This window comes from Girardinichthys multiradiatus, chromosome 13, assembly GCF_021462225.1.
Source record: "Girardinichthys multiradiatus isolate DD_20200921_A chromosome 13, DD_fGirMul_XY1, whole genome shotgun sequence".
Lineage (NCBI taxonomy): Eukaryota > Metazoa > Chordata > Actinopteri > Cyprinodontiformes > Goodeidae > Girardinichthys > Girardinichthys multiradiatus.
The window spans coordinates 11540986-11554949 of record NC_061806.1 but is presented as its reverse complement, the minus strand read 5'-3'; positions in this window follow the sequence as shown (position 1 = coordinate 11554949).

The following is a 13964-nucleotide window of genomic DNA, read 5'->3' as shown; positions in this document are numbered from 1 at the left end:
AAAATGTCCAGAAGAACAAACCTAATTAACAAATTATCCTTATAGAACAGTATGCAGTGGGGAAAACAAATACTGTATTTGATACACTCCAGATTTGACTGGTTTTCCCACTTGTAAAGCATGTAAAAGTCTTACATTTTATCATAGGTACTCTTCAACTGTGAGTGACGGAATCAAAAACAAAAATCCAGAAAATCACATGTGATTTTTAAGTAATTATTTGCATTTTATTGCAAGACATAAGTATTTGATCACCTAACAACCAATAAGAATCCCGGCTCTCACAGGCCGGTTAGTTCTTCTTTAAGAAGCCCTCCTGTTCTCCACTCATTACCTGTATTAACTGCACCTGTTTGAACTCATTATCTGTTATCGTTAAAGACACCTGTCCACACACTCAATCAAACAAACTCCAACCTCTCCACAATGGCCAAGACAAGAGAGCTGTGGAAGGACATCAGGGATAAAATAGACCTGCACAAGGCTGGGATGGGCTACAGGAAAATAGCCAAGCAGCTTGGTGAAGGCAATAACTGTTTGTGCAATATAAAAAAATTGAAGAAGTTCAAGAAGTTCTCCCTCGGTCTGGGGCTCCATGCACGATCTCACCTCATGGGGCATTAGTGATCATAAGGAAGGTGAGGGATCAGAGCAGAACTACTAGGCAGGACCTAGTTGCTGACCTGAAAAGAGCTGGGACCACATTCTCAAAGAAGACCATTAGTAACACAGTAGACCGCCATGGATTAAAATCCTGCAGCGCACGCAAAGTCCCCTCTGCTTAAGCCATGCATGTCCAGGCCTGTCTGAAGTTTGCCAATGACCATCTGGAGGAGGAATGGAAGAAGGTCATGTGGTCTGATGAGACAAAAATAGAGATTTTTGGTATAAACTCCACTCGCCGTGTTTGGAGGAAGAAGAAGGATGAGTAAAACCCCAAGAACACCATCCCTTCCATGAAGCATGGAGGTGGGAACATCATTCTTTGAGGATGCTTTTCTGCAAAGGGGACAGGATGACTGCACCATATCGAGGGTAGGATGGATAGGGCCATGTATTGGTAGATCTTAGCCAACAACCTCCTTCCCTCAGTAAGGGCACTGGAGATGGGTCATGGCTGGGTCTTCCAGCATGACAACGACCCGAAGCACACAGCCAGGGCAACTAAGGCCTGGTCTGTAAGAAGCATCTCAAGATCCTGGAGTGGCCTAGCCAGTCTCCTGTGTTTCAAATATGTGTTCTCCCCACTGTATATTGTTCTATAAAGATAATTTGCCATTTACTGTTCTGTTTACTCCTAACGGAAACATTATGGATCACGTCACACTGTTTTCATTCAGTTCATGGCAAGTCTGTCTTGCCTGCCTGTCCATGCCTGTTTTTGCCACCACCTGCTGAAGTGAGTTTTTTTTATTAAATCCTTTACTCAGCACCGTTACACTACCTGTCCGTCTGCATTCTGGGGTCCTCAGCCACACCAGCCTTGACAGTTCTCCCCACTGTACACAACTCACCAGTCTTATGTAGTATATGTAGTATCTTAAAGATACTACATAAACTGCTTCTTAACTCGGTTTTCTGAAGATTCTCAGTGTTTGTTTGCATCTGTTACTCACAAACCTACTGTGCCCCTAGTGCCATGCTCAAAAATTGCATCACACTCCTGCCTTCAGAATATAGCGTTACATTGTCATAAAATGCTAAATAAAGGCAAATATAAAAGGCTAAATAAAGGCAAATAAACCAGATTCTAAGTCATAGCACCAAACACTTGTATAGAATAACATGCAAAGTACCTCACAAGTAAACTTCAGAACAAAAACATCTAAAACATGACATACCTTGCTTTGCTTGGTGCTATAGTTTTACAAGCGTAAACTCCTACAGGTGGAATTCAGCTAATTGGAGTCAGCATGAGAGCTAAAATACCACATGTATGCAAGGTGTAAATATATATATATAGATGGTTTGTATCCGTTTCAAACATATTAGACACAGTGACATAACTGATAGATAACCATTGGACTTTCAGATAGAAAAGGCTAAGCAAATGCAACTCAACAGCTGGATTGCAACCTGCTGCAGCCCCCTGCGATGCATCACAAATTCTCCCTTATACAGATTACCGAGCTCACCTTCTTTACCGTGTTATACATGTTACCAGGCCGACAGCTTAGACACTGATAATTTAAAGACAGAGAGCAGTGGTTCATTACATTACAAGTACAACCTCCCCTGTCAATCTCAGTCTCTGTGGCAGAACACACCTCCCCTCTTGGAAACACCATCTCCATCTAACAGTAAGAAGAATCCACCTTCAGTTCATAATTGCACATCTCCTCCTGTCAGCCATACATACTTACATCATTCCCTCAGTGAACCAACCATCAGAAACTGGATCCCTTGACGACCCCTCTTTTTTCTCCTGTTTGTCAATAAACCTGTTAAACCTGAACTCTGCCTCCATGGTTGTTGCCTGCACTAGAGTCACTTGGTTATTCGCCATGACAAGATTAACTTTCCAATGGTGTATTGCCTGAAGAGACTAAATGTACATCCTTCAATCAAACGAGGTGTGAAAATTTTGACAGGTGGGCGGGACTTCCAGTGGCTGGGACATCCTAGGGCGGGACTTCCGGTGGCTGGGCCTTCCTGTGACGTAACCGGATATCATCATTAATCGGATGTTGTCATTAGCCGGATGTTGTCATTAATCGGATGTTGTCATTAGCCGGATGTTGTCATTAATCGGATGTTGTCATTAACCGGATGGTGTCTTTAGCCGGATGTTGTCATTATAAGGAAGCAAATCTTTCTAATTGTATGTTTTTAGATGTTTTTTACATCTAAAAACAAAACATGTAGTTTATCCAGTTTAAAAGGTCACTCAGGTTGATGCAGGCACATCACACAAAATTCTGATAAAAAGAGAGAACCTGACAGAATTGTAAATTCATTTTGTTTTAACACAGGGGTTATTTAGATGTTATTTAGAAAAGAAGGATGAATTGGCTTCTGTTGTAGAGATGAACTGAAAAAAAAAATAAGCATGCAGTTTCTCCACTTTAAAGGAACAGTCAATTTAATGCAGGCACATCACACGAGATTCTGATAAAAAGAGAGAACCTGACAGAATTGTAAATTCATTTTGTTTTAACACAGGGGTTATTTAGATGTTATTTAGAAAAGAAGGATGAATTAGCTTCTGTTGTAGAGATGATCTCAAAAACAGAGAAATAAATGAACTGAAAAAATAAAAAATAAAGGTTATAAAATCCTCAGTCAGTGGCCAAGGGGCGTAACTAAGCGCGCTGATAGGATTTCGTCATTAGGGGGCGAATCTAGAATCAACAAATTAAAAAGCAGAGGGGAGTTCTTCATTGTTTGTTTTAAATACTAGCAGAAAACGCAACAATTTACCTGCAGCATTCGTTGGAAAAGAACGCTTGTTGAACAATGGTTAGAGTTAAGAGAGTTTTTCATCAAACCGGGGAGAAAAGCAAGATGTGCCAAGATGATGAACAACCATCTACATCATCTATTTCCTCGTCTGAGATACCTATCGGAATTCCTATTGTAACATACTCTGCTGATGATGATTCAACTTCACCAACAAAAATGGATGAAAAACAGGCCTCAGGTCAGCTAAGACGTACGTCTCTTCTGTGTGAAACCCCAGTAACCGTCTACAGGCATACGCGCTGTGAAATGGATGCCCCGAAGAAATCAATATATTACCTATGCAAGGTACAAAGGCCTCTGTTCGACAATCTGCAGGAAGAGTGGTCTTTGGAACCATATGGACTGAGCGGTAGCTGGGGGTATATTTTCATGTATGAAATAGGAGAGCTCTGCCTGTATCAATTGGATCAAGACGAGGTATTTAATGGATCATTGGCTCTGTGTACTCTCACCCACAACGACTGGGCTGTGTTACGGCTGGCAATCCCACACCTTAACGATAACCCTGAATCAGTCTCAGTGTACGAAAGGGAGGATGAAGATGAAAGCTCTTCTCAACCAGCAAAAAGGATGAGAATGTGTCCTTCCGATGTTGAAATAGCTGCGAGAGAACCTCTCTTTAGTGCAGTGTGGGGGTCAAAAACCACAGCAAATGGCCGCTGGTCTTTTCAGGCAAGCAAACGCAAGAATAACCAGACGACCCCCTCAGATCTGTTTGTGTTGGAGGCATTCAATCACAACTGCGGTGTATTCAAGACTGTGCTGGCTCTACCGTATGATGCTTGGGTTGAGAAGATGAATGAAATTGGACAGCGTCTTTCCAACCTTTTCGAAAACTCACGCTGCTGGATTGATGTTATGTCAGTGAAAAGAATCCTGACATTCCCTGTTGTGGATCTAAAGCCCACCCTCTTTTGAGGACCCACCCTCTTTTGAGGACACACTCCCCTTCTTGAGGACCCTCCCACCTTCCTGCGCTATATATCAGGGTCTAACTGCGAGCTCACAGACTCTTCTTCTTCATAACGGCGGGCGGCAGACCTTGAGAATGTATGGAGCGTACGGGAAAACACCATACTGGGACCTCTACAGCCAGCAAGAAGAGACCGTCTTCTCTCCTGATCATGATGATGAAAGCTTCAACACCGGGCCGTATCATCCACCTTCTCCAGACCTCTACTCACCAGCCACCTCATCGTCGCAGCTCTTTGAGTCCCTATTCAGTCCAGGGACACCGACAGGATACAACCTCAGATCGTATCATCCGCCTTCACCCGACCTCTATTCACCGCTATGCGTGGCTGAGTCTGTACACACAGATATCCAACCTGAAGACAAGAGGGTGATCGTGGAGGACGAGGCAACCATCAGCTACTCACCCTCCCCACAAACTCCAGACCCGATACCTGCCCCTCAGCCTTCACCAGAGGAGGAGGAGAGTAATCAGGGTGATGAAATTGATGGCTGGATCTCAAGCGCTCTCATCAATACGGTGAAAACAGCAATACTTCATTTATTCAACATAACCTGTTTGAACTATGTCAAAGAAACCTGTTACGGGTGCATTACGAACCACCCGAGCCAACGACAGCATCAGTGCCTGGAGATATTGGAGGAGGAGTATTACCAAGTCAACTTTCAACGCATCGTGCGACAACTCGTAAACCCCAAGCTCCTTCCTGCTATTCGGAAACTTCTGACACTTCGACACATACAGGCAGATGACTTCAGAGTGAAAACGATTGCAGAGACGGTTTTATATGAACTGAAATCGGTACAAGGCTTCCATAGTGCAATCACTGATATGTACGATAAGATGAGCGGTAATGATTGTCTCAAGCAGCTTAACTCTGTTTCAGAGTGCTACGATCCGATCTCAGATGATTGATGACTTGTTTTGCCTTTTCTGTATTCTCTCTCGGCTTTCTACTGGTATACATATATAACAGTTTAGTTTTTTTAAAGATTGCATTGTTTGAATTGATCTTTATTATCTGAATGTGTTTTTTTCTGTTTCTCTATTAAATACAGGTACAAAATAAAAAAAGAAGTATAAATATACCCTGAGGTGTTTTTTTTTTTCATTATTTAAACAGTATTCGTCAGAGTGAGCATAAAACTGGGATGTCTGAAAGAAGGATCATGAAAAATGTATATTACAACCCATCAAATCCTGGAAGTTTAGGGGGTTTAGAAAGGTTGAGGAGGGTTATACACGATGAAACGGGGAAGAAGGTAGCGGTTGAAAACGTTAAAGATTTTTTATCGGGAGAAGATACCTATACTCTACATAAACCTGCAAGAATAAAGTTCCCGAGAAACAGAGTTTTTGTCACCAGACCATTGAGACAGTTCCAAGTCGATCTCTGTGACATGCAAGCTCTGGCCAAGGAAAGTGACGGTTACAATTATTTATTAACAGTCATTGACATCTTTTCAAAGAGGGCGTATGTACAGGTCCTTCTCAAAATATTAGCATATTGTGATAAAGTTCATTATTTTCCGTAATGTAATGATGAAAATTTAACATTCATATATTTTAGATTCATTGCACACTAACTGAAATATTTCAGGTCTTTTATTGTCTTAATACGGATGATTTTGGCATACAGCTCATGAAAACCCAAAATTCCTATCTCACAAAATTAGCATATTTCATCCGACCAATAAAAGAAAAGTGTTTTTAATACAAAAAACGTCAACCTTCAAATAATAATGTTGGGTCTTGAGTCTCTCAACGTTCTCTTTACAATATCCCACAGATTCTCTATGGGGTTCAGGTCAGGAGAGTTGGCAGGCCAATTGAGCATAGTGATACCATGGTCAGTAAACCATTTACCAGTGGTTTTGGCACTGTGAGCAGGTGCCAGGTCGTGCTGAAAAATGAAATCTTCATCTCCATAAAGCTTTTCAGCAGATGGAAGCATGAAGTGCTCCAAAATCTCCTGATAGCTAGCTGCATTGACCCTGCCCTTGATAAAACAGAGTGGACCAACACCAGCAGCTGACACAGCACCCCAGACCATCACTGACTGTGGGTACTTGACACTGGACTTCTGGCATTTTGGCATTTCCTTCTCCCCAGTCTTCCTCCAGACTCTGGCACCTTGATTTCCGAATGACATGCAGAATTTGCTTTCATCCGAAATAAGTACTTTGGACCACTGAGCAACAGTCCAGTGCTGCTTCTCTGTAGCCCGGGTCAGGCGCTTCTGCCGCTGTTTCTGGTTCAAAAGTGGCTTGACCTGGGGAATGCGGCACCTGTAGCCCATTTCCTGCACACGCCTGTGCACGGTGGCTCTGGATGTTTCTACTCCAGACTCAGTCCACTGCTTCCGCAGGTCCCCCAAGGTCTGGAATCGGCCCTTCTCCACAATCTTCCTCAGGGTCCGGTCACCTCTTCTCGTTGTGCAGCGTTTTCTGCCACACTTTTTCCTTCCCACAGACTTCCCACTGAGGTGCCTTGATACAGCACTCTGGGAACAGCCTATTCGTTCAGAAATTTCTTTCTGTGTCTTACCCTCTTGCTTGAGGGTGTCAATAGTGGCCTTCTGGACAGCAGTCAGGTCGGCAGTCTTACCCATGATTGGGGTTTTGAGTGATGAACCAGGCTGGGACTTTTAAAGGCCTCAGGAATCTTTTGCAGGTGTTTAGAGTTAACTCGTTGATTCAGATGATTAGGTTCATAGCTCGTTTAGAGACCCTTTTAATGATATGCTAATTTTGTGAGATAGGAATTTTGGGTTTTCATGAGCTGTATGCCAAAATCATCCGTATTAAGACAATAAAAGACCTGAAATATTTCAGTTAGTGTGCAATGAATCGAAAATATATGAATGTTAAATTTTCATCATTACATTATGGAAAATAATGAACTTTATCACAATATGCTAATATTTTGAGAAGGACCTGTATGTGTCTTGAAGAGGAAAACTGCTGCAGAGGTGCTCAAGGCTTTTGAATCAGTTTTTAAAGAAAGTCAGGTCCCAAAAAAACTTCAGACTGATGCAGGGAAAGAATTTTTTAACAAGAAATTTAAGCTTCGAATGGAGAAACACGGTATTGAACATTTTGCCACAGCAAGTGAAGCAAAAGCCTCTGTGGTTGAGAGGTTTAACCGTACGTTAAAAACAAGGATGTGGAGATATTTTACTGCTAACAACACCCGGCGGTACATTGACGTCCTGCAAAATTTAACTAGAAGCTACAACCACAGCTACCACACCAGCATTAAGATGAGCCCAATGGAAGTGACCTCAGAAAATGCCTTTCAAGTGTTTCAGAATCTGTACGATGTTACCTCCAACAGATATTGCAGGGCCTCAGGGACAATGTTTAAACAGGGGGATCTTGTCAGAATATCCAAGGTACTTGGAGTGTTTGACAAAAAATTGTTTTGACAAACAGAGTTTTACGGATGAAGTGTTTACAGTGTATGAGCGGATACCCCGATCTCCTCCTGTATACAAACTCAAAGATTTGGATGGAGAACCTATCAAGGGTTCCTTTTACGCAGAGGAACTTCAAAAAGTAAAAATATTTAACGACAAGATGTATCAAGTGGAAAAAATATTAAAACAACGTACAGTCAAGGGTGTCAAACAGGTTTTTGTAAGCTGGAAAAACTGGCCTGAGAAATTCAACAGTTAGATCAGGTTTGATGAACTTCGAAACGTATAAAAAGGTTTGCACTAAACCTCAAAGTTGACACAGCATCATGAACCGTCAGGTAGAGGATGATGGCTTTTACGTTACCCTTCCCTTTAACGCTAGCATGGAAGTGTTTAAAAATAATACCAGTTCGAGTTTCCGTGTAAATTTAGCTCAACATATTGATTTAGAAGGCCAATGGATAGTTGCATTAGCAGAGATTTCATACCCTCATACATGGCATAATTTACCGGATTATGATGCCTACTTTGAATGGAGGAAGGTTGGCGATGTGGAGATCAATACGCAAAGGATCAGAAGTGGCTACTATAATAGCGTTATTCAACTCGAGACAGAGATGGAACTGTTTTTCAAAAAAATGGACTCGGGTATCCGCATTAAATTCAGCAAAGTTCAAAAGAGATTTGCATTTCAAGCAAGCGGTCCGTATGAAATACACTTCTTCAACACTCTGGCTTATATGATGGGCGTGAAACCAGGGGAATGGATTCATGTATCTGAACCAAAACTGGCTCCTTTTCCGGCAGATATAAAGGCTGGTTTCTATCACCTATACTGTTACAGCGACGTGGTCAGCCCGCAAATAGTAGGCGACACTTTTGCGCCTTTACTGCGGACCGTCAAAGTACAAGGCGACTTCAGTGATATGGTTACTCTGACGTTTAACCCTGCCCACTACCTTCCAGTTTCCAGAAGACATATTGAAAATATCCATATAGAAATTAAATCGGACCAAAATGTTCCTGTAAATTTCGTCTATGGTAAGACCATCATAAGACTACACTTCAAACCGGTGATATCACAACGTAGCCTGAGATAAATTTTATTTGTATAAACAGAGATATATATAACCTCTAAGACTGATTGATTATCATTCATATTACCCTGGTCCTTCAACACTGCATCAAGCAAGCAAGAGAGAACATGGCACATCTAAGTCTGAGACGTGATCCAAATCGCTTTGTAAATTACTATGTAAGTCAATCAGGCGGTAATCTGCCAGGGTTTTATGGGGCCCCGGTCATGTACGGACGCGGAATTGGATCATTATTTTCAAAATTATTCAGCTTCGTATCCCCACTGGTTAAAAAAGGATTTGCTATTGCAAAACCCCATCTGAAAACGGCTGCATCAAATATCGCTTCGGATGTCATCGGTAGAGCCGTGAGTAAAATGAGTGGTTCTACACGCACCGAAGGTCAAGAAGGTTCAGGAATTATGGTTTTATCCAGAAGACCCAGAACAAGACCCCCTGGTGATCGTTTAAGGACGGTTAAAAAACAACGACAAACGCGAAAAAGGAGATCAGTTGGAGCTGACAAACGAAGAGGAAGGAAGTCATTCGCATATTTTGATATATTTAAATAATGGCTCTTTTACATAACAAATCATCAGAGTGCACGCTGGCAGAGTTGGACTTATTTTCTGCCCCGATGACGCAGTTATCGATTGAAGATAAAATTTACACCGAGATCCAGCCTTTATCAGCAATCACCGATGGAGGCCCGATCGAGTTTTTCATTCTGGGAGACGGAGAAAAGTATCTAGATCTCAACGATACGCTGTTGCATCTCAGAGTGAAAATTACTAACGAGGATGGAACAAACCTGCCGGATGATGCACCTGTAGGGCTCAACAACTACCCGTTAAACACCATCTTCAGTCAGTGTGACGTCACTCTCGGAGATTGATTGATTTCACAATCCAGCGCTACACATCCATATAGAGCCATGATTGAGACATTGTTAAACTTTTCTGAGGATTCTTTAAAAAGCCAGTTTAGCTCTGGTCTTTTTTATAAAGACACTGCAGGGGCTCTGAACTCTATTGTTACAACTAACGGCCCTAACCAAGGTCTTAACAACAGAGCAGGCTTTACGGAAAATTCCAGGGAGGTACATCTCCTAGGCCCCCTGCATGCAGACATATTTTTCTGTGAAAGACTTCTTTTAAACTCTGTTGACCTCAAAATTAAACTTACAAGAAGCAACGATGCCTTTTGTCTCATGCCCGCAAGAGAGTCTACTTTCAAACTCAGGATATTAGGAGCATCTCTTTTCATCAAAAAAGTTAACGTCTCTCCAGACTGGGTCACACTACAGCTTTAATGAAAGCAAATGCTCTCTATCCACTTTCACGTGTGAATGTAAAAACATATTCCATCCCTGAAAATTCAAGGGTATGCAACCAAGAGAATATTTTCTTAGGTATCTTTCCCAAGTATGTGGTGATTGCATTACTGGATCATGACGCTTTTACACGAACATGCAAGCTCAATCCGTTTGACTTTAATCATTTTGATATGGAATATTTAGCTTTGTGTAAGGATGGCAGACAAATTCCAGCTATGGCCTTCCAGCCCAATTTTAACCAAGGTAATTCAGTGAGAGAGTATTACAACTTGTTTACGGCTACAGGACGACATCTAAAAGATCTTCCGCTGAGTATAACATGTCAGGAATTTAATCAAGGATACTCTCTATTCGCATTTAATCTTAACCCGGGTGAGGACACAGATGCTCTATCTCCAGTTTCCAGTGGGAATTTAAGACTGGAAATGCGTTTCAGAAACCCGTTGCCTCATACCACCACGCTGATCATCTACGCTTGTTATGACTCTATTTTAGAGATTGATTCAAAGAGGCGTGTGCTGGTGGATTATTATTAATCTAATCAGACATGAATAATCATGAAATTGAGAACATACTGCATCATCTGCTGGGAGATTTGTTTTGCGGTGTGTGGCTGTGCGACCAGCTCCCGCTGCTAGCTGACAAATTCCCAGGGCCGGCCTACTTTATTGTGAACACACATCCTTCACACATGCCGGGAGAACACTGGCCAGCTCTGACATTAGATGAGAATGGTCAATCCAGCTTTTTTGACTCTTATGGATTCTCTCCGGATTTCGAGTTCTACCCGTCAAGCATCGTAACATTTTTAGAAGACAGATCCTCAAAAATATTGTATCATAATAATCAGCTTCAAAACACTCTGTCCACTGTGTGCGGTCACCATTGCATTTTTTATCTATGTCATAGAGCGTGCGGATTATCACTGCAGCAAGTGTTGTCAAAATACACCGGAGATGTGATTAAGAATGATTCAATGGTATCTAACTTTGTGAAAAAATATCAGAAATGTGTCATTAATCAAAGTTGTACATTTTATACTCACGGAACATGCTCTTTGGAGATGTTTCTGGATTGTTATGGAATTTAAATTGTCTTTTTTTTTTTCATTGTTTGTTTTTTCTTATGATATAATATTTGTGTAATGACATCATATGTTAGTGTGTGAAGTAGAGAACAAAGCTAGACTTGAAAATATAATCAATAAATATTTTATTGAATAAAAGAAATAGGCTACATGTTTCATTTTCTTATAACGGTTTATGGTGAAAATGTAATCCATCAGGGTGGTAGTGTCGTCTTACGAAGAGACTTTTTGACTTCCCATCAGCATTTTTTGGATCTTCCAGCTCGGATCTCGACCAATGGGGAGAATGAGTTATCTGCCTTCTTCTTCTTGTTCTTCTCTGCTTAACGCTGGGTGGTGTACCCCCATTTTCAATAGATGTACCCCCTGTTTTGAACTGTCTATATTCATCACGAGCATAAGGGTTAATGACTGAAGATATGGGGATGTTTACCTCTGACAAGGTATGTAGAAAGTCTGACCACCCTTGGGGTAGCCATGCTCCAGATTTTTTAAACGGAAGGATGAGATTTTTCAACAAGTCAATCATGTGGGACCCCTTTACAACATTCCCTTTATATACAAATTCACCTTGCGAAGTCCAACTCTCACTTCTTTCGGATAATTTCATCAAAATGTACTCAGCATTTTTACGGTTATGCTTCGGTAGGCTTTTCAGTACATCCGTAACAACCTGATCCTTAGGGGCCTCGTACTGGCCCGGGCCTTGTTTTTCTTGGGACTGCTCATGCTCAGGAACCTCTGTGTCACGCTGCAGCGTCAAACTCACCCGCTGTTCTTCTTTTACACCTTGCTTGAGTAGAGTCAGATACCTTTGCAAAAGCGCATCGTATCTCTTGATTTTTTCATAAGAAGTCAAACCCGGCTCGTTTAATATCGCTCTCATTTCACCATCCAAATTCTCCTCCACCGTCTGTCTGATGGACATGTCTGACTGGGTCAGACGCTTGAATTGATGAGGGGAAATGAGAAGCATCTTCTGCGATGTTCTGAGAGACATTATCTCCTGATTATACCACCCACTAGATCAGCTATCAAGGGAGCAAGAGCCGTTAAGATGGGGAGGATAAAACCACCTCGCCTTTTGAGAGCCAGCTGTTTAGTTTTTATTCCGGTTTTTTTATCACCCTACAATCTGATGATTTTTCTTTGCTTCTTCAATTTCCGGTGTTGAGAGGGTGATAGTTTAATGTTACCTTTTAAAATATTCAGAGCAATCTCACACAGAGCCTGAAGAAAGTCGGGTGAGCAGTGTGCGAGAATATCTTTGCGCTTCTGCGGAGTAGCCTGGTACAATGCTCTGAATAATGGGACATTTCTTTTTATACGTGCAGACATGATGAGTTACTTTGTTCTGGGCACATACACAGCAGGCCACTGGTGAGGAAGTATGCCTGTTCTCAGTGTGAAATGTTCTGGGCAGGTAGGCGTAAAATCGATGATTAAATATCCATGAGCTTCTCTCGTCGCATCTTCAAAACTCTCCAAGAAGAGACCCTTTTGAGATGGAAACATTTGACGGGCCAGTATGTTCAGCTGGAGTTTATCTCTCGGGTTTTTAAACAACACCATATAATTACAGTTCAAACTAATAGTGCGACTGAACTTTCCCTGATGAAAAACATTCTGAGTCAACATCATGACATTTATATTACGATGGTGACGAAACTGGGTAAAGACCTTCATCACGTTTTCATCATCTGAGGCTTGAGCGATAACATCGTCTAGAATGATCAGATGATTCTGATCAGGAGGAAACAGGTTTTCATCTTCAAAAGAATGAGGCAATCCTTCCACGAATTTAATATTTTTATTCATCTTCTGCAATTCAGCATACATTGGCTGAAAAGATGTGTAAATCCACACGATATTTTCTGGAACAACATCCATGACAAGGTTACAGTTCTGCAAAACACTTTTTACAAAAAAGGTTTTTCCACAACCACTGGGTACTATTATCATACATGAGAAAGGCGCTCTAAATCTAGGATCAAAATCAACCTCCTGTAAATTGGCAGATTGCAACATTTTTATTTTATCTTTCTTCTTCTTCTTCTTATGCTCCAATAACCGAAATGCAGAGTTGTCCCATCAGAAAAAAGGCATCTCTTGTCATACACCAACCGAAACCTTTTAACAAATGCAGCCTTTCTTAAGAGGAATCTCTTTTTATCCCTCCTGATCGTGTGCTGAGGGATTTCAATGACACCCTCAGTTGACCCCTGTAAGTAGCCCTCGACCAGCCCTTTGATGCTGTCCAAATTGACCCTCTCGCTGCATTCATGCGTCTGAGTGATACCCTTAGCACGTATCACTAGCTTTTTCTGGTTTTTGGTTTGATATGCATAACTCTTGGGTCCTGTTGATGCAAACTCCGAAATCCTGTCTCCCGCGAACTCGTCAGTAAGATCACCCAGATAATTCCCCAACTCCAGAGGAGTTTCACCACTTTTTGTCACATAAATCAAACTGTCCGTGTCAATATAAATCAATCTGTCCTGCAATTGCTCCATGCTGCTGAGAAGTTTTAAACGCGCATAAGCGGTGGTGAATGCTGCAATAAACACATTGTTTACCTTGCTTGGGGGAGAGATGACACGTTTGCTGTTGTT